Genomic DNA, 13,312 nt, shown 5'->3' with positions numbered 1-13,312 from the left:
GCGTCGATCGCCTCCTGCATGGCTTCTTCGACTCTGCCCTCGCAGCCGCCGGAGCACCATATGGTGATGTCGTCGGCGTACATGGTGTTCGTGACGTCCTCGACGCGCGACAACCTCTCAGGAAGACCAATCATACAGAAGTTAAACAGTGTTGGGAAGATGACGGCGCCCTGAGGAATGCTGTAAATAAGAATACTGTGTAGGGCCGAAGAAGTGGTGGTGCTCATCAGGTAGACTCCTGTGAGACTGACGTCATGAAATGTGCAAATTGCTCCGGAGCCCATGAAGCGACATCCAAGGACTGCCCCAAAATTACAGAGGACAGACAAATTCTAAAAAAAAGTGTGAGAGAGCTTCATGAACAAGGAGGCTGCCGATTCCGTCCGCAAGAAAACGCGCCGGTTGCGGCAAAGGCGTAGACGCTCTCAAAGCAAGTCCCAGGGCAAAGAGGCACTTCCTTTGAGCACTCGGATTCAAAACGTGCCACAGAGAGAGCAAGGCCGGCACACACAAGATGCGCGTCCCCCAGTACCTCCGCACCCGTAACGGAATGAAGCGCCATCCAACGTGTGTCCAACCTCTTCGGTTGTAGAGTGGCCTTCGCTACCACAAAGGGCTTCAGGTGGAGATATTCCTTCGGCGCTCCCCAAGAGCCGGGAGGGTATGTGTGAGAGGAGGATGTGGGCCCAGGCCTCAAGCACACAGGGATGGCACAATGAACACAGAGAGGCTTTAATGACACGGGGACCGGACTAGGATAACGTACACGATAACACACACACAGTTCCTTTCATAAATGTCTGTCGCGTAAGTATCGTCACGCTCAGCGTCAATGTAGGAAGGCGTCCGATAGCGCGTCGGTATCACACACTCACGGCACGAAGAGGCGCAGAGATGAATCTCGAGCGGCGAGTGGCGCAGGTGCTGGAGGCCGGGGCGGGTGCCCGGCACACGACGAGCCACTCGCGCGACAGCAGGGTCGGGACGTCGGCCCGCCACAGGGTAGACCGTTCGGAAGGCTTAGCTGCACCGGAACATGCCGGTGTCGGATGCTCGCCCAGCAGTGGAGCAGGCCGGTTGACGACCAAGGACAGCCCGGCCTGTTCTGCCAGCACACCCAGGAACACCGGCCTTGGGTAGATGACTGCTCGACTCGTTCGGAAGGCCAGCCCAGGCAGCTCAGGCAGATCGCACGGCTGCCGTCTCCGCCCAGACACCGGCTCTTCTCTTCCTCTTCGTCCGTCGCCGCCGCACAGCAGTCACGCGCATTCGGCCGCGACATTCAAACAGTCCAAACTCCTATCACAGTATGATAGGCTTGAACGAACAATGCGTTTTCGCATTCTTTTGAGGATTTACACGTAAAAAACTGCATTAACTGTTCGTCAGGATGGTACGAACTCTTTGTGGATGACTCCACGTCGATCAAAAAAACAAATGAGCATGGACGTTTGCTTGAATTTTCGCATTTGTGCTTTTTGGGAGCTTGGGGATGAAGCGGTGGGTCATTCGGAGCTCTGCCGCTTGCTCTCCGGGTCATTATCAAACACCCAGGTCTCGTCACTTCGTCACCCAGGTCTCGTACAAAAAGTCGGGGTCCTCATTCACATGATGAAGAAGATCCTGGCAGATCGTTTCCGGTTGGCTTTTTGCTCCTCTGACAACCACTCACGGCACGAACCTCGCGTACACTTTCCTCATTGCTAAGTTTTCTGTCACGATCTCAAAAACTTGGGTTTGAGGAATGCTCAAGTCTCAGCAATCATTCTGATACTCATCATACGATCACTGTTCAGTAAATGTTTCACTTGCGACACATTTTCGTTGGTCTTCCTAGTCGAAGGGCGTCAGGAGCGGTTGTCGTCTTTGCTCTTTCACTACCTTCTCGGAACAGCTTGTGCCACTCAAAAACACCTGATTTACCCATGGCAGCATCACCGTAGGCATCCTTAACCATGTCGTCAGTCTCTTTGCTCGTTTTACCAAGCATTACAAAAAATTTTATCGCGTATCGCTGATCCAGTAAGCGCTCCATGATTCTCCGTGACGCGGCGTTTCGACAGGGGTTCACAGTGCAAGCGACCTGCTCTCTTCAATGACCAAGAGACTGACGATTTTTCTCAGCGTTCCCAATATTCCCCTTCACCGATCCTGCGCGCGCAAACTGCCTCCCGTCAGCTTGTTCGCCCACCAAAAAACCAGTCCTACTACTTTCAGAACAGACCCTGTATTCGGGTTGTTCTGTATACTTGAGCACGGGAGGCACTAAGCTTAGCCCAGCTCACCTGAGGCTTGTCGTTGCTCGGAGTCTTCAGCTTCTCTTTCTGCGTCTGCCCAGTTGGGGTTGCCGGCTTTTACCGCGGAGCCATCGGAAAGATCCTGACCCAGTGCCTGGACCCCGCCGTGGAGCGGGAGCGGCTGTCTGATAAGTTGTCCCTGTATGAACTGCACCACCGCTGGCGGAGTTAGGCAGGTGAAGAAAGCCTCTGGTTCGCCCGGCTTAGGCCTGCCATTGCCCTTTTGACTGCCTTGAGTTGCCAATTTTTAGTATTTTCTTGCACTCTATGGCTCCCGTGGGGTGAGATTCTCCGCACATGGAACAATGACGTGTGCAGTCGTGTTTTTTGAGTGGTCATGAGACCCACACGTGTGGCACACCCTGACGTCAGAGGTAGGCCCAGCGTTGGGGCGGTGGCCCATGCGCTGGCACACGTTGGCGATTTGTTGCGTGCGTTTGTAAGAGAACCATTCCGTCTAACCACCGTAATAGCATACGCATCGGTGTGCGGAATGCGAGTTGAAGGTTATCACTGCATTCTTGGTTTGCTCAAGTATGCGGGCGTGATTGATTTCGACGCCTTAGTTTCGCAACCGGAGGTGGGCCATCCATGAGTTCTTCGAACACGGTGTTGGGGTCGATACCATGAATAACACCGCTAGAGACTCCGTCCTCGACTGCCACGTAAGCATTGACCTGGTCATCCATGCGTCCCAGCGAGAACTGAGAGATCTGGCGTGCCACTCAGCAGCTGCTTGGTGCGAGGTTCTCAGTTTTATGATGTTTGAGCCGTGTCTCAGCATCCCGAAAATCGTCTGGTCCTCCGTTCACCAAAATCGGGCCCCTCGGCTAACCCCCTTTCTTCTCGTTCATTACATAATTAGGGTACTCGAATCCGGCCACATTGATGCCTTCAGGTAGCATGTGTTGGTTCACTGAGCGGTTGCCTTCACCCGAAAAGATCACGTTCTCGTGGCGCCTGCGGCAGAAAGGTAGGATGTTCCACATGCGCCGCTAATGTTTGTGAGTGGTGGCGCTGGCTGACACTCCCAGGGTTCTACTAGGAAACATAAGTGCCCAAGAAAGTGAAAGGGCAAAACGGCGCCGCAGTAGCTAAATTTGTAGAGCATCACACGCGTAATGCGAAGGTTGTGGGATCCCTCCCAACCTGCGGCGTTTTTTCATGCACTTTCATTTCCATTAATTTATCGTTTGTTTATTTCATTTATTAGGCACCAATAATTTCCCCTATGTTGTCCTTGGTGTCTGTGTTTGTTGGCTACTTATGATATGACTCATAAACATAGGGCGCCTCGGTTTACTCCCGTTGTTCTCATTCATTACATAACGAGGGTCTCGAATCGGGCGACATTGATGCCTTCAGGTAGCATGAGTGGGTTTATTGACCGGTTGCCTTCACCGAAAAAGATCACGTTCTCGTGAAGACCGCGGCAGAAGGGATGTTCCACATCCGCTGCCAAGCTTTGCGAGTGGTGGCGCTGGCTGACGCTCCCAGGGTTCTACTAGGAAACATAAACACCCAAGAAAGTGGATGGGGAAACGGCACCGCGGTAGCTCAATTGGTAGAGCATCGCACGCGAAATGAGAAGGTTGTGGGATCGTTACCCACCTACGCCAAGTTGTTTTTTCATCCACTTTCAATGCCATTAATTTATCGTTTCTATATTTCATTTATTAAACACAAGCAATTTCTCCTATGTTGTCCTTAATGTCATTGTTTTTGGCTTCTTATGATACTCACTTTCTAGCTGTCACCCGAACTATGCCGTGGCCAATGGGCAAATATAATCTCAAAAGAATGAAGACTCAGTCCCACCAGCTGTTTGAGGAGGTCATGCGACCATTTGTGAGTGGGAAAGAAAAAGTGACTGAAGACGATAGATACTTCCAGCGGCAAGCCCTGCTGAGCGCGACCTGCAAGTCGCAATCTCGGAGAGTATCGTTTTCAGCGACACTTCTAGGGATGTACACAGTTCGCGCGCATTTCGCTTGTTTCGCATTCTGGCAAAAGCCATGGGCTTTATGCCGAGCGAAGAGGAAGACGTCTTCAATGTGCTGATGTGCTCTGAAGTGGAGTCAGCTGTGGCAGCTTGGAAGCCTCCAAAGAAAAAAGCGGCGCTACTGGGTTCCCCTGTGTCTCCGTTCACGATTAGTGGCCGGCAACGCAAGCCTCCTCGAGCCCGAACTCCGCGCGCATGACTAGGAGTATTATCAAGAGCAAGTCGTAATTTCTAGTTCGCGTTGCGCGGAAATGGGTGCATAATGTTTGTGTTTTCGCTTACTGCTGTTTAGTTTCCTGCTAGTGTTACCACGTACGGTCAACACGTTGCTAGAACTGCTGCGCAATAGCATTACTATGCAGGCTTGTAATTGGTGTCTTGTGGTCTCCCGTCGTGGCACGGACTTTGTGTTCGGCGCGACGCAACAGGACGCCGGGTGAAAACCCTGATAGCATAAGCTTCGGAGCGCCACTGAATATTTTATCCACTTTGCGACCACGGTCGTGCGACTGAAAAGTCGAGCAGCGAGCGACTGGACCGGAATAGTCGCGTTTTGAGAATAGCTACTTCTTGCGACCGTTTGCGACCAAAGTGGTCGCGCTACTGCTGTCAGTCACGGGTGTCAATGAGCCTTAACGGGCCGGATTGGCCGTGAAATCGATTCGTCACTGAAAAATTTGGTAATCTTGCTATTTGAAAGCACTGTTGAAGCAAAATAAAATCCGGTTTGACGAATGCAATAGCCATCTCTGAGTGTTCGCTAAAATACGTTAACAACAATTGGAAAGCGTAATAACGTTGGCTGCATAATTTTAATCATGTAAACTATAGAATTACATAAGAAACAACTATAGTCATAGCAAGAGAACTATTACCATTAATATTTTATGATGTGCAAGGAGCTTTGGGCCATGACAAGTTGTTTATTAAGTGCTTTTCCAGTGAATATTCATGTTTTTAAAAGTAAAAGGACCGACGAATAATGTAAGATTCCACCAAAATATTTATAATCTACATTACCAAAGACAGGTAGTCATGACGAAAGCAAATGGATAACCTTTGTCTTCGGAGCACTGATCTGCTGTTTCAGAACAGCTAAGAGAACAACCATCATTTCTCAAACATCCCACCAGGCTTTAAAGCTTGCGTCCCAAACAAGACTAGCTGTTTAGACCCTCCCTAGAACGGTCTTTACTTTCTTTTAGATGTCGTTTTCATATTCCTAAGCAACGATCGCTATAGAATGGAGGGGCCAACTGTATCCGCACGGCCCTTACCTTGTAATTGAGGTCGCTTAGCTGTGATGGAACCCCAGTATACCACCATACTTCCCCAGCTGGCTGCCCGCTTCCCGGTACACGTGAGCAGATGCAGGAGGCTGCGACGAACCACGCCCATGCTAGGCTAGGTCGACCAGGTCGACCAGGCGGCCGACCTGGTCGCCTCGCTCGACGCCTCGGCACAGTTTTCGATTACTGGACCACGTGCACAAGCAGGCTCATCCAACAAAACTGCAGCATTCCCGGCACTCTTCAGCCGAGTACAGAGGGTCATGATGCTGTCGATTAGAGCAACTAGGTAGGGAAGTTAAAATTATGTGCTATGCAAAACTCGAAGCCGTCAAAGGCTCTAGTATGGCGTGAGTGTGAAATAAGTATCTTCGGGCTAGCGGATAAATTGATAAATCAAAATCGCGGTACTGTAGTTTCCCTCTCGTGCGGATCGCGTAACTTGCTGTCGCTGGTTACACTAAAATGCCATCAGCCACACACGCCCTCGTAAGCTTTGGCCGGAGTGCTTAAACGCTGAGTCATTGGACCTAAAGGTCCTTGCTTGCGGACTCTGCTCGAAAGTTCTTCGCACGAGAGATCTGTAAACCTTCCTCTTGTTCAAAGAGAAACTTCACCGAAGGTCTTTAGTTATGCAACCTACCTCAACTGCGTTTCTAGAATGACAGCGGGTGCAATAGCCGACCTAAACAAAGCTCTGTTGAAGAGAAATCCGCCGCACGACGCGTTTCTCCTGCAAATTCCGCTCGTTCCTCGGCAAACTGCCACCACAAGCAAGAACTTCGCGTCTAAGGACTCCCTTGATTTTCCTGATAAGGCGTGGTTCCTCGATTTCCAGCATTTTGCGAGCTGCTTCTATCGATGACACGTCGAGGTTTCCGTCATATACTTTCATCGTAAGATTGGGACGTCCCATGCCACTGACGTCGACATTGTTAGTGCACAGCCACGCGCTTCCATCGCATTCGCTGTGGCCAACGACGTAGTGAACCACCATTCCGACGCCTTGGATGTGGGCATCGAATGAACCACTGTCACCTGCAAGAAAATAATACAATAGTGACATAAAAGGTGGTGACATAAAAACACATTATGAAACAAGTGGCAGCGCAAGGCACTTTTGATGTGAATGCATCAAATGACCTATTAAGCGCAAAAATTTTGGCGTCTGTCGTCGGCACAAGTAAAAAAAATTGGCAGTCGCTTAGCTCGTCTATGCCAGGTTATACGTAGCGAAAGATAAGGCATAGCATGGTTAGCCTTGGTTAATCTTGATTGCAAGTCCAGGTTAGTCTAGTTATCTAGCTATGTTGCGGCGTTTAGCCAGTCGTTCGGCGCGCTGTTCGTCTGTTTCCTGGGCGATTTGCTTCCTCTTCATCTCGTTCCGATGTCGATTCCAGGCCTCATCCTGCTTATCAGAATTGTCGCCGTCCGTACTGCCGCCTCAACTGTGCTTGCGGAGCACGCGAGCTCTCCTTTTCAATCCTCCGGCATGTTATCAGGCATGAGACGCAGCTAGCAAAGCGAGCGGAGGCGAGCGCAACGACAAGGAACGCTGTGCGACGTCATACCAAACGGCGGCGGCGGCTAGGCGCGGCGCTGTGCAGCGGCGGAGCACCTGTGACTCGGTGCTACTAGTGGCGCATGCGCAGTAGTGACTAGGGGGCGAGAGAGAGAGAGAGAGAGAGAGAGAGAGAGAGAGAGAGAGAAATAGCTGCGGCGAGGCGTGCGCTGTGACGTCATGTACCTCCTCGGAGCACCGCCACGGCGAAATCCCAAGTTCGCTGCCAGTAAAGCTTTCGCTTTAAAACGGTACCCGACATTGGCTGCGACGCCCCGTCACCATCGCGCCTCGATGAAGCAGAGCGGGCAAAGGGAACACCTGCTACTGCTTTAGCGCATCACTTGTTGCATGTGGGGAGAGGGCTTCCTGTCGACCCCACGGCACCCTCGCTATCGAAAGCCTGTGTGATCCGCGCGTTCCTTGTACGCGCAATTTCACGCCTGCGATCTAACTGCGCCTCGGTAAGACCATGACGCAAGGGCGCCAAGCCTTGGCCAAGCGTCTCAGTGTGCCCGCTTGCCCTCGTGTAATTCATAACTCGAAGGACCGTTCAGCATCATTCAATTGAACATTAATCCTCTCGCAATCACCTTTCACAAGTGCTTAGTTGTCCTCGCTTTTAATAGGCTACATATAATATTTAAAAATTGCTTCTGCCAGACGGCATAGTTCTCATAGCTGAGCTAGATTCTTGAAGAGGCCGACATAATGTGCAAAATAAGCGGAATTGCGTGCTTGGATAAGGAATAAAGTTTAACATATTACCTTCCATAACCAATCACTTAATTTACGGCAGAAGATGCAATTTCCGAACTGTTGCCGGTGGTAACGTAAGGCAATATCCCCTAAATATTAGTTCCGGTGATAACATATTTGCAGCGTAAAACTTGCCTACATAATGCAGTGTTATCTCACATAGTTTTTGACCAGAATGTCTGTTTGTTGATTCAAGAAAAAATCACTGCCCAAGCCCGTGGTACAGATGAAGCTGAAACGGTTGGCCCCGCTGTTTATCAGTAGTTTAATTTCGATGTTTCATTAAACGAGGCATGGTCGGCTGCCAGGTCCTCGGTACGCAGTTGCTGTTTGCGTTCAACTGCACGAGGCTGCTCTTGTGCCCAGGCTGTGACATCGGCACATCGTAGACTCGCGACGCTGCTGATCGAAAGCTGCCTGCTCTTCACGAGTATGTACGACGCGTGACCTACCCATTTCGAAGCCGGAGAGAAACTTCTGCGCGGGCTCTTGGCTGCGACACATAGCAGCGACGTCATATTTAACAGGGATAGGCCGGCTAGATTGTGGTCGATATTGGAATGCATCGTGTAAACGTGCAAACTACAAAGGACAAAGAAGGAAACACACAGGACAGGCGCGGAACTTTAACTGAGTTGAAGTTCTGTATATAGTATATAGTATATGAGCTACTGTATATAGATCCCGCAGGGAGGCTCCCTGCACGAGCCACTTACCGTAACTCTACGAACGAGCTAGATGTGGAAGAAGACACCGACGCTCGAGCCATTGCCGATGGCGATAGTTTTTTGCACACACGCGCGGACAGATGGATTTTCGTTTCGTCTAACCATATAAAGCGTCGCTGTAATATGAACAATAAGCAGGTACCTCTGCTCCTAATGACATCTTGCTACCACACTGTGGAGGAAGCCATCTTATGTGTGTCTGTTCTGTGAAATGACGAAGTAGTAGATAATAATTAACAAATTTTGCAACTCATGAGCGTAAACTAAACCTTTTGTTCACATTGGTTCAGACTGCCCTGGAAAACTTCAATTGCGCGCTTGTTAAATTCCTACATATTGCGAATAATTTTTTTTACATGTATTTATGACGTCCCTCGGAATGCGAAAGAAACGAATACGCTTATTTGATGCTCGAAACAAAGAAGGTGACTAAAGAAATAAGGCCTGGTAAGCGTTAGAACAACAAAGTAGTCACAAGCAGGTGTGCAAGTAGCAAGCACTTTAAATAAACAAAGTTGGTTAAACGGCAACAAAGGATGCAGTTAAGATACAACACTTATTAGTCATATCATAAGAAGCCAACAAACACTGACACCAAGGACAACATAGGGGAAATTACTTGTGCTTAATAAATGAAATAAAGAAACGATGAATTAATGGAAATTAAAGTGGATGAAAACACAACTTGCCGCAGGTGGCAACCGAACCCACAACCTTCGCATCCTCGGTTAACCCCCTTTCTTCTCGTTTAACACTTATTAGTGTGTCTTTACGAGGAGCTTCCTGCCTTCGATAATGCAGACCTAGTAAGTGCTGCCATTACTAAGCAGTTAGCAGGTTTCAAAGACCACTTATTAAAACGTACTAGCTCGTTTCAATACTTGTGTGTTATAGTTTCTATAGAGGGCGTCTTTATGGGAGCTTTAGCTAAATCATGGTTTCTGTCATTACGTTCGAGTTATATTTAGGTGCTGCACTTTGACGCACATGTGTGCAGAATGTAGGTCACATAAAATAATTTATGCAGAAGCATAGCTCCCCACCGGTACAACCTCTGCTCCTAAAGGCCATGGTTTTACATACTTATAATGTGGTTCTTGGAACCATGTTCAGTATAGTATCTCAGTCCTTGCATTGTGCGATGTGTTGTTCCACTTTGTTTTTTATTACTTTCTTTAATGTGCGGTTTATTACACGCAACCAAACCTTCCTGTCACGCATGACCCTTATACACGTGTCATTATTTGATGGCGTTATAGACATCACTAGACAACATGGCAATGCTCGTTTTGTTTCGCGTACCTGTTGAGAATAGGCTTTTAAGATAGACGCCACCTAATTATTTCTTGGCAGTAGAAGTGTCCCTTGTAAGCAAAACAAGTTCCACTCACTTATGTGGGCAACAAATGCCTTTATGTACCGGTGTTTTACTACTTAGGATTCGTAAACTGACTACCTTTGCTAGTCGTGTGCCCCACCTCCATTTTGTAGTAAATGCAATAACCGGCACCATTACTAACTGATTTTACTAAAATCTTAGTTAACTTTCGCACAAACAGTTACTATATTTCGGTTATCCGAAATCCGAAAGGATGCGCCGAGTTTGGCGAAACTGGGGATCTTCACGAGCTCTGGCGACACTTCAAGATGAAAGCACGAATGGTACCGAGACACAGTTTATCTTTCGACAAGCCTCCAGTGTCATTGGTTTATCTAGATTCACTCTGGCTGGCTATCATTCCTTGGGCGTTGCCTTCTGGGCGGTCGACAAACTGGGGCTCACGTGATCATATCGTCGGTGCATGGTCATGCCTTCTTTCACTTGTTTGTCGTTCCACCGAGTGCATTACATGCACAAGCAAGTTATAAAACAAATGCATTTAGTACAATATTATTAGTTACTTTAACGTGGTATGGAAGCATTTTAAAGCTTACAAGATGTACACTGAAAGTGTATTCGACTAATTTGTAATTTAGTGCGCTTCGCATTATACCACGAGGGAACGCTGTGGTGGCGTCATCACATCCATTCACCGGGCGAGCATGGCGGCTAAACATCGAAAAGGCCCAGTGTAAACAAACTCGTACAACGAGCTTGCAGTGCGCGACGTAGTGATCAGGCTCGACAATGACCACTATTTCTTGGATAGTTCTGTTCCTCCGTCAGCAATCTTTCCGGGCACACCGTAAGACTGCCAATGGCTTCGGCGATTTTACATATCGCAGCGCGCACCTACTGTTCACGGCGCCGTGCTGAAGAAACAACTTGTCCGGTGCTGCTTCTGCGAGTTCATCCACTCTGCGTGACTGCGAGCGTCACGAACATTACATAGTGTGTAAAAAAGGAAGACAGCCTATATAGCTACGATGCGACAAGGAGGTGGTACCGACGATGGATCTCGCTACCAACACAGTGAAGGAGACATCGACAAACTGCAGATAAGTATATTTCTACTGTTTCATATTTAGCATAATAAGAGTGCACGGATTAAGTCAGTTTCGTAGTAACGAACTGAATGTCCAGCAGCTTAAAGAAGGCAGTGAGAACCAATGAGTGTTCGTGCTTTTACATGCAAGCGAGCCAGCGAAAATATGGAAAAGATGAAGGTAACCTTCACTAACTTCGCGAGATAACAGAAATTCATGAGTGACATTAAGCTCGCAAAATTTATGGAAGAGTATCTTTATCCAGGTGAAATATCAATAGCAGGTACTGATATAAAGCAGGAAACTTATACAAAAATTTCACGGATTGAACAGCACATGGAAGGCATTACCGAATCGTGATCCCCACGTTACCGATATCCTTGAAAAAAAGTTTAGAATCATTGCATTCTACCGGCTATGCAATATGGGACATAAACCTGGAGGTTAACAAGGAAACTTGAGATGTCAAGGACTGTGTAGAAAGCGATGTAACAAAAATTGTTGGAGATAGCATTAAGGCAGGAAGACAGTGGCGTAGTAAACCGTGGCAACAGATATGCTAGTTGAGATTAAGAAAAAAAAATGGAATCGGCAGGCAGGCCATGCACGTATTCGATCACTTGTTGCCAATGCATAACAGGTGATTACATAAGCGTGACAGAATAGACGTCAAGGAGAGAGAACTACAGCCGAGTATGGTAGAACATTGCGTAATGGGATAAAAATATGTTTGTAGGCATAGGATGCAATCAGCTCGTATAAGACGCGATTGTAGGGTGAAGCATTTGTTTTGCAGCGAACAAAAATAGGTTTGTGGTGCTGACAGTAGAGACTCGTGAAGGTGGGGGGGCACCTCAGCTGCTGGCACACTAATCAACATGACAGTTGGCTCTGAAAAAGAAAACCCCAGTTAAGAAAAATAAAGCAACGTTGTGCCGACACATTGTTTTATTATGCATACTACACTAAAGGCTTCCACAGTTAATGCCACTTGGTACTAAAAGTGCAACGAGCATTTTTCTTTGTAAATAATGGTTTGTATGCGGCTGATTCATTACAGTACACTTTTTTTGCAGCAAAACATTCTGCTGCAGGAGGCACTCAACCGCCTGGTGGCAGTAGGCGAGCGCCAGGCACGTGCTCTTGAGTGTGTGGCAGAGGTCCAGAGGGCTGCTCTGCAACAGTAGTATCGGTGCCCTCACTGCTCTCCTGTCGAGCCCACAGAAGGCACCTTATAAAGGAGCTTTCAGTTTAATATTTTGTTTATTATTCAAGAAGATGAATAAAATTATTGCAGTAAACATTGCGCTGTGCATATTAGGACACTTGTAACATGCACTTGGTGTCCCTTCAAAATAGGAAAAAACGTAAGACAACCTGTGCCACTCTTTGACCATGTAAATAAAAGATACACTAATGCAGCATACACGTCATTGTGCTGTTTGTTCTTTCTATGTGCAAGAATACAGTGCGTGTTGATTAGCCACAAGATGAACGGTGTGCATAATTCACAATGAAGACAGGAAACAGCAGGAGTTTAATCATGCTATCACCTATAGACTGTGCATATGACTGCAACACTCCCCGATTCAAATGTGCCGTTACATACATGTTCGATACCACATATTCTTTAACATTGTCTTATAATTGCATGTACTAATTTTCACACATCTTAAGCCCTTGCATACCACACTTCTCGTGTATCTATTTCATAGGCCAAATAATTGTACACTTTGTCCTTTCGTGTAGTATGAAAAGCAGCATCCTTTAGAGTCGGATAAAACTTCAGAAGACAGGAGAGGCCCCGCCCAGATGACCAAAGCGCAGCAGTCGATTACCTCCATGTCTAAAGAAATAGTCCCTTTCCAACGAGCAGGTATATTAGTCTGTCTGGCGGCACGATGTCAGTCTAGAGTGCGTGCCCATTGGTGCAGGCTTGTGTTCACCTGCCTTAAAGTGCAGATTCCGCAGCCTCCTAAAGTTGTATCCGACTAGATAAACATGTAATGCCTTGCACCAGTTGCATAGACTTCTGCAACTTGATAGCACACAATGATCAGGAGCAGAAATCTATAAAGGCATCCAAGCAAAGCTGGCTGGCCACACTTCCATTATGAGGGGCTGTAAAAAGGTCTCGCCAAATATTCCCATGACATCCTTGAAAAAGAGGTGGTGTTTGGCACTTCTTTAGAATCAAAAACAGATTACAGTGAATGTTCTGTAGCACGTCAAAACAAACTGAACTTGGT

At 47.7% G+C, this 13,312-nt stretch overlaps 1 long non-coding RNA gene across 1 annotated transcript in view; it reads right to left on the bottom strand.

The window, feature by feature from the left end:
- Positions 1 to 5,202: 5,202 nt before the first annotated feature.
- LOC129385666 (uncharacterized) overlaps positions 5,203 to 13,312 on the bottom strand; it is a 29,473-nt gene continuing 21,363 nt past the window's right edge. The window contains exon 4 of the long non-coding RNA XR_011895501.1: positions 5,203 to 6,626. This is a non-coding gene — a long non-coding RNA (uncharacterized lncRNA). The remainder of the gene's footprint in view (positions 6,627 to 13,312) is intronic.

This window comes from Dermacentor andersoni, chromosome 7 (genome assembly GCF_023375885.2).
Source record: "Dermacentor andersoni chromosome 7, qqDerAnde1_hic_scaffold, whole genome shotgun sequence".
NCBI lineage: Eukaryota > Metazoa > Arthropoda > Arachnida > Ixodida > Ixodidae > Dermacentor > Dermacentor andersoni.
This window is presented reverse-complemented; position numbering and strand designations above follow the sequence as displayed.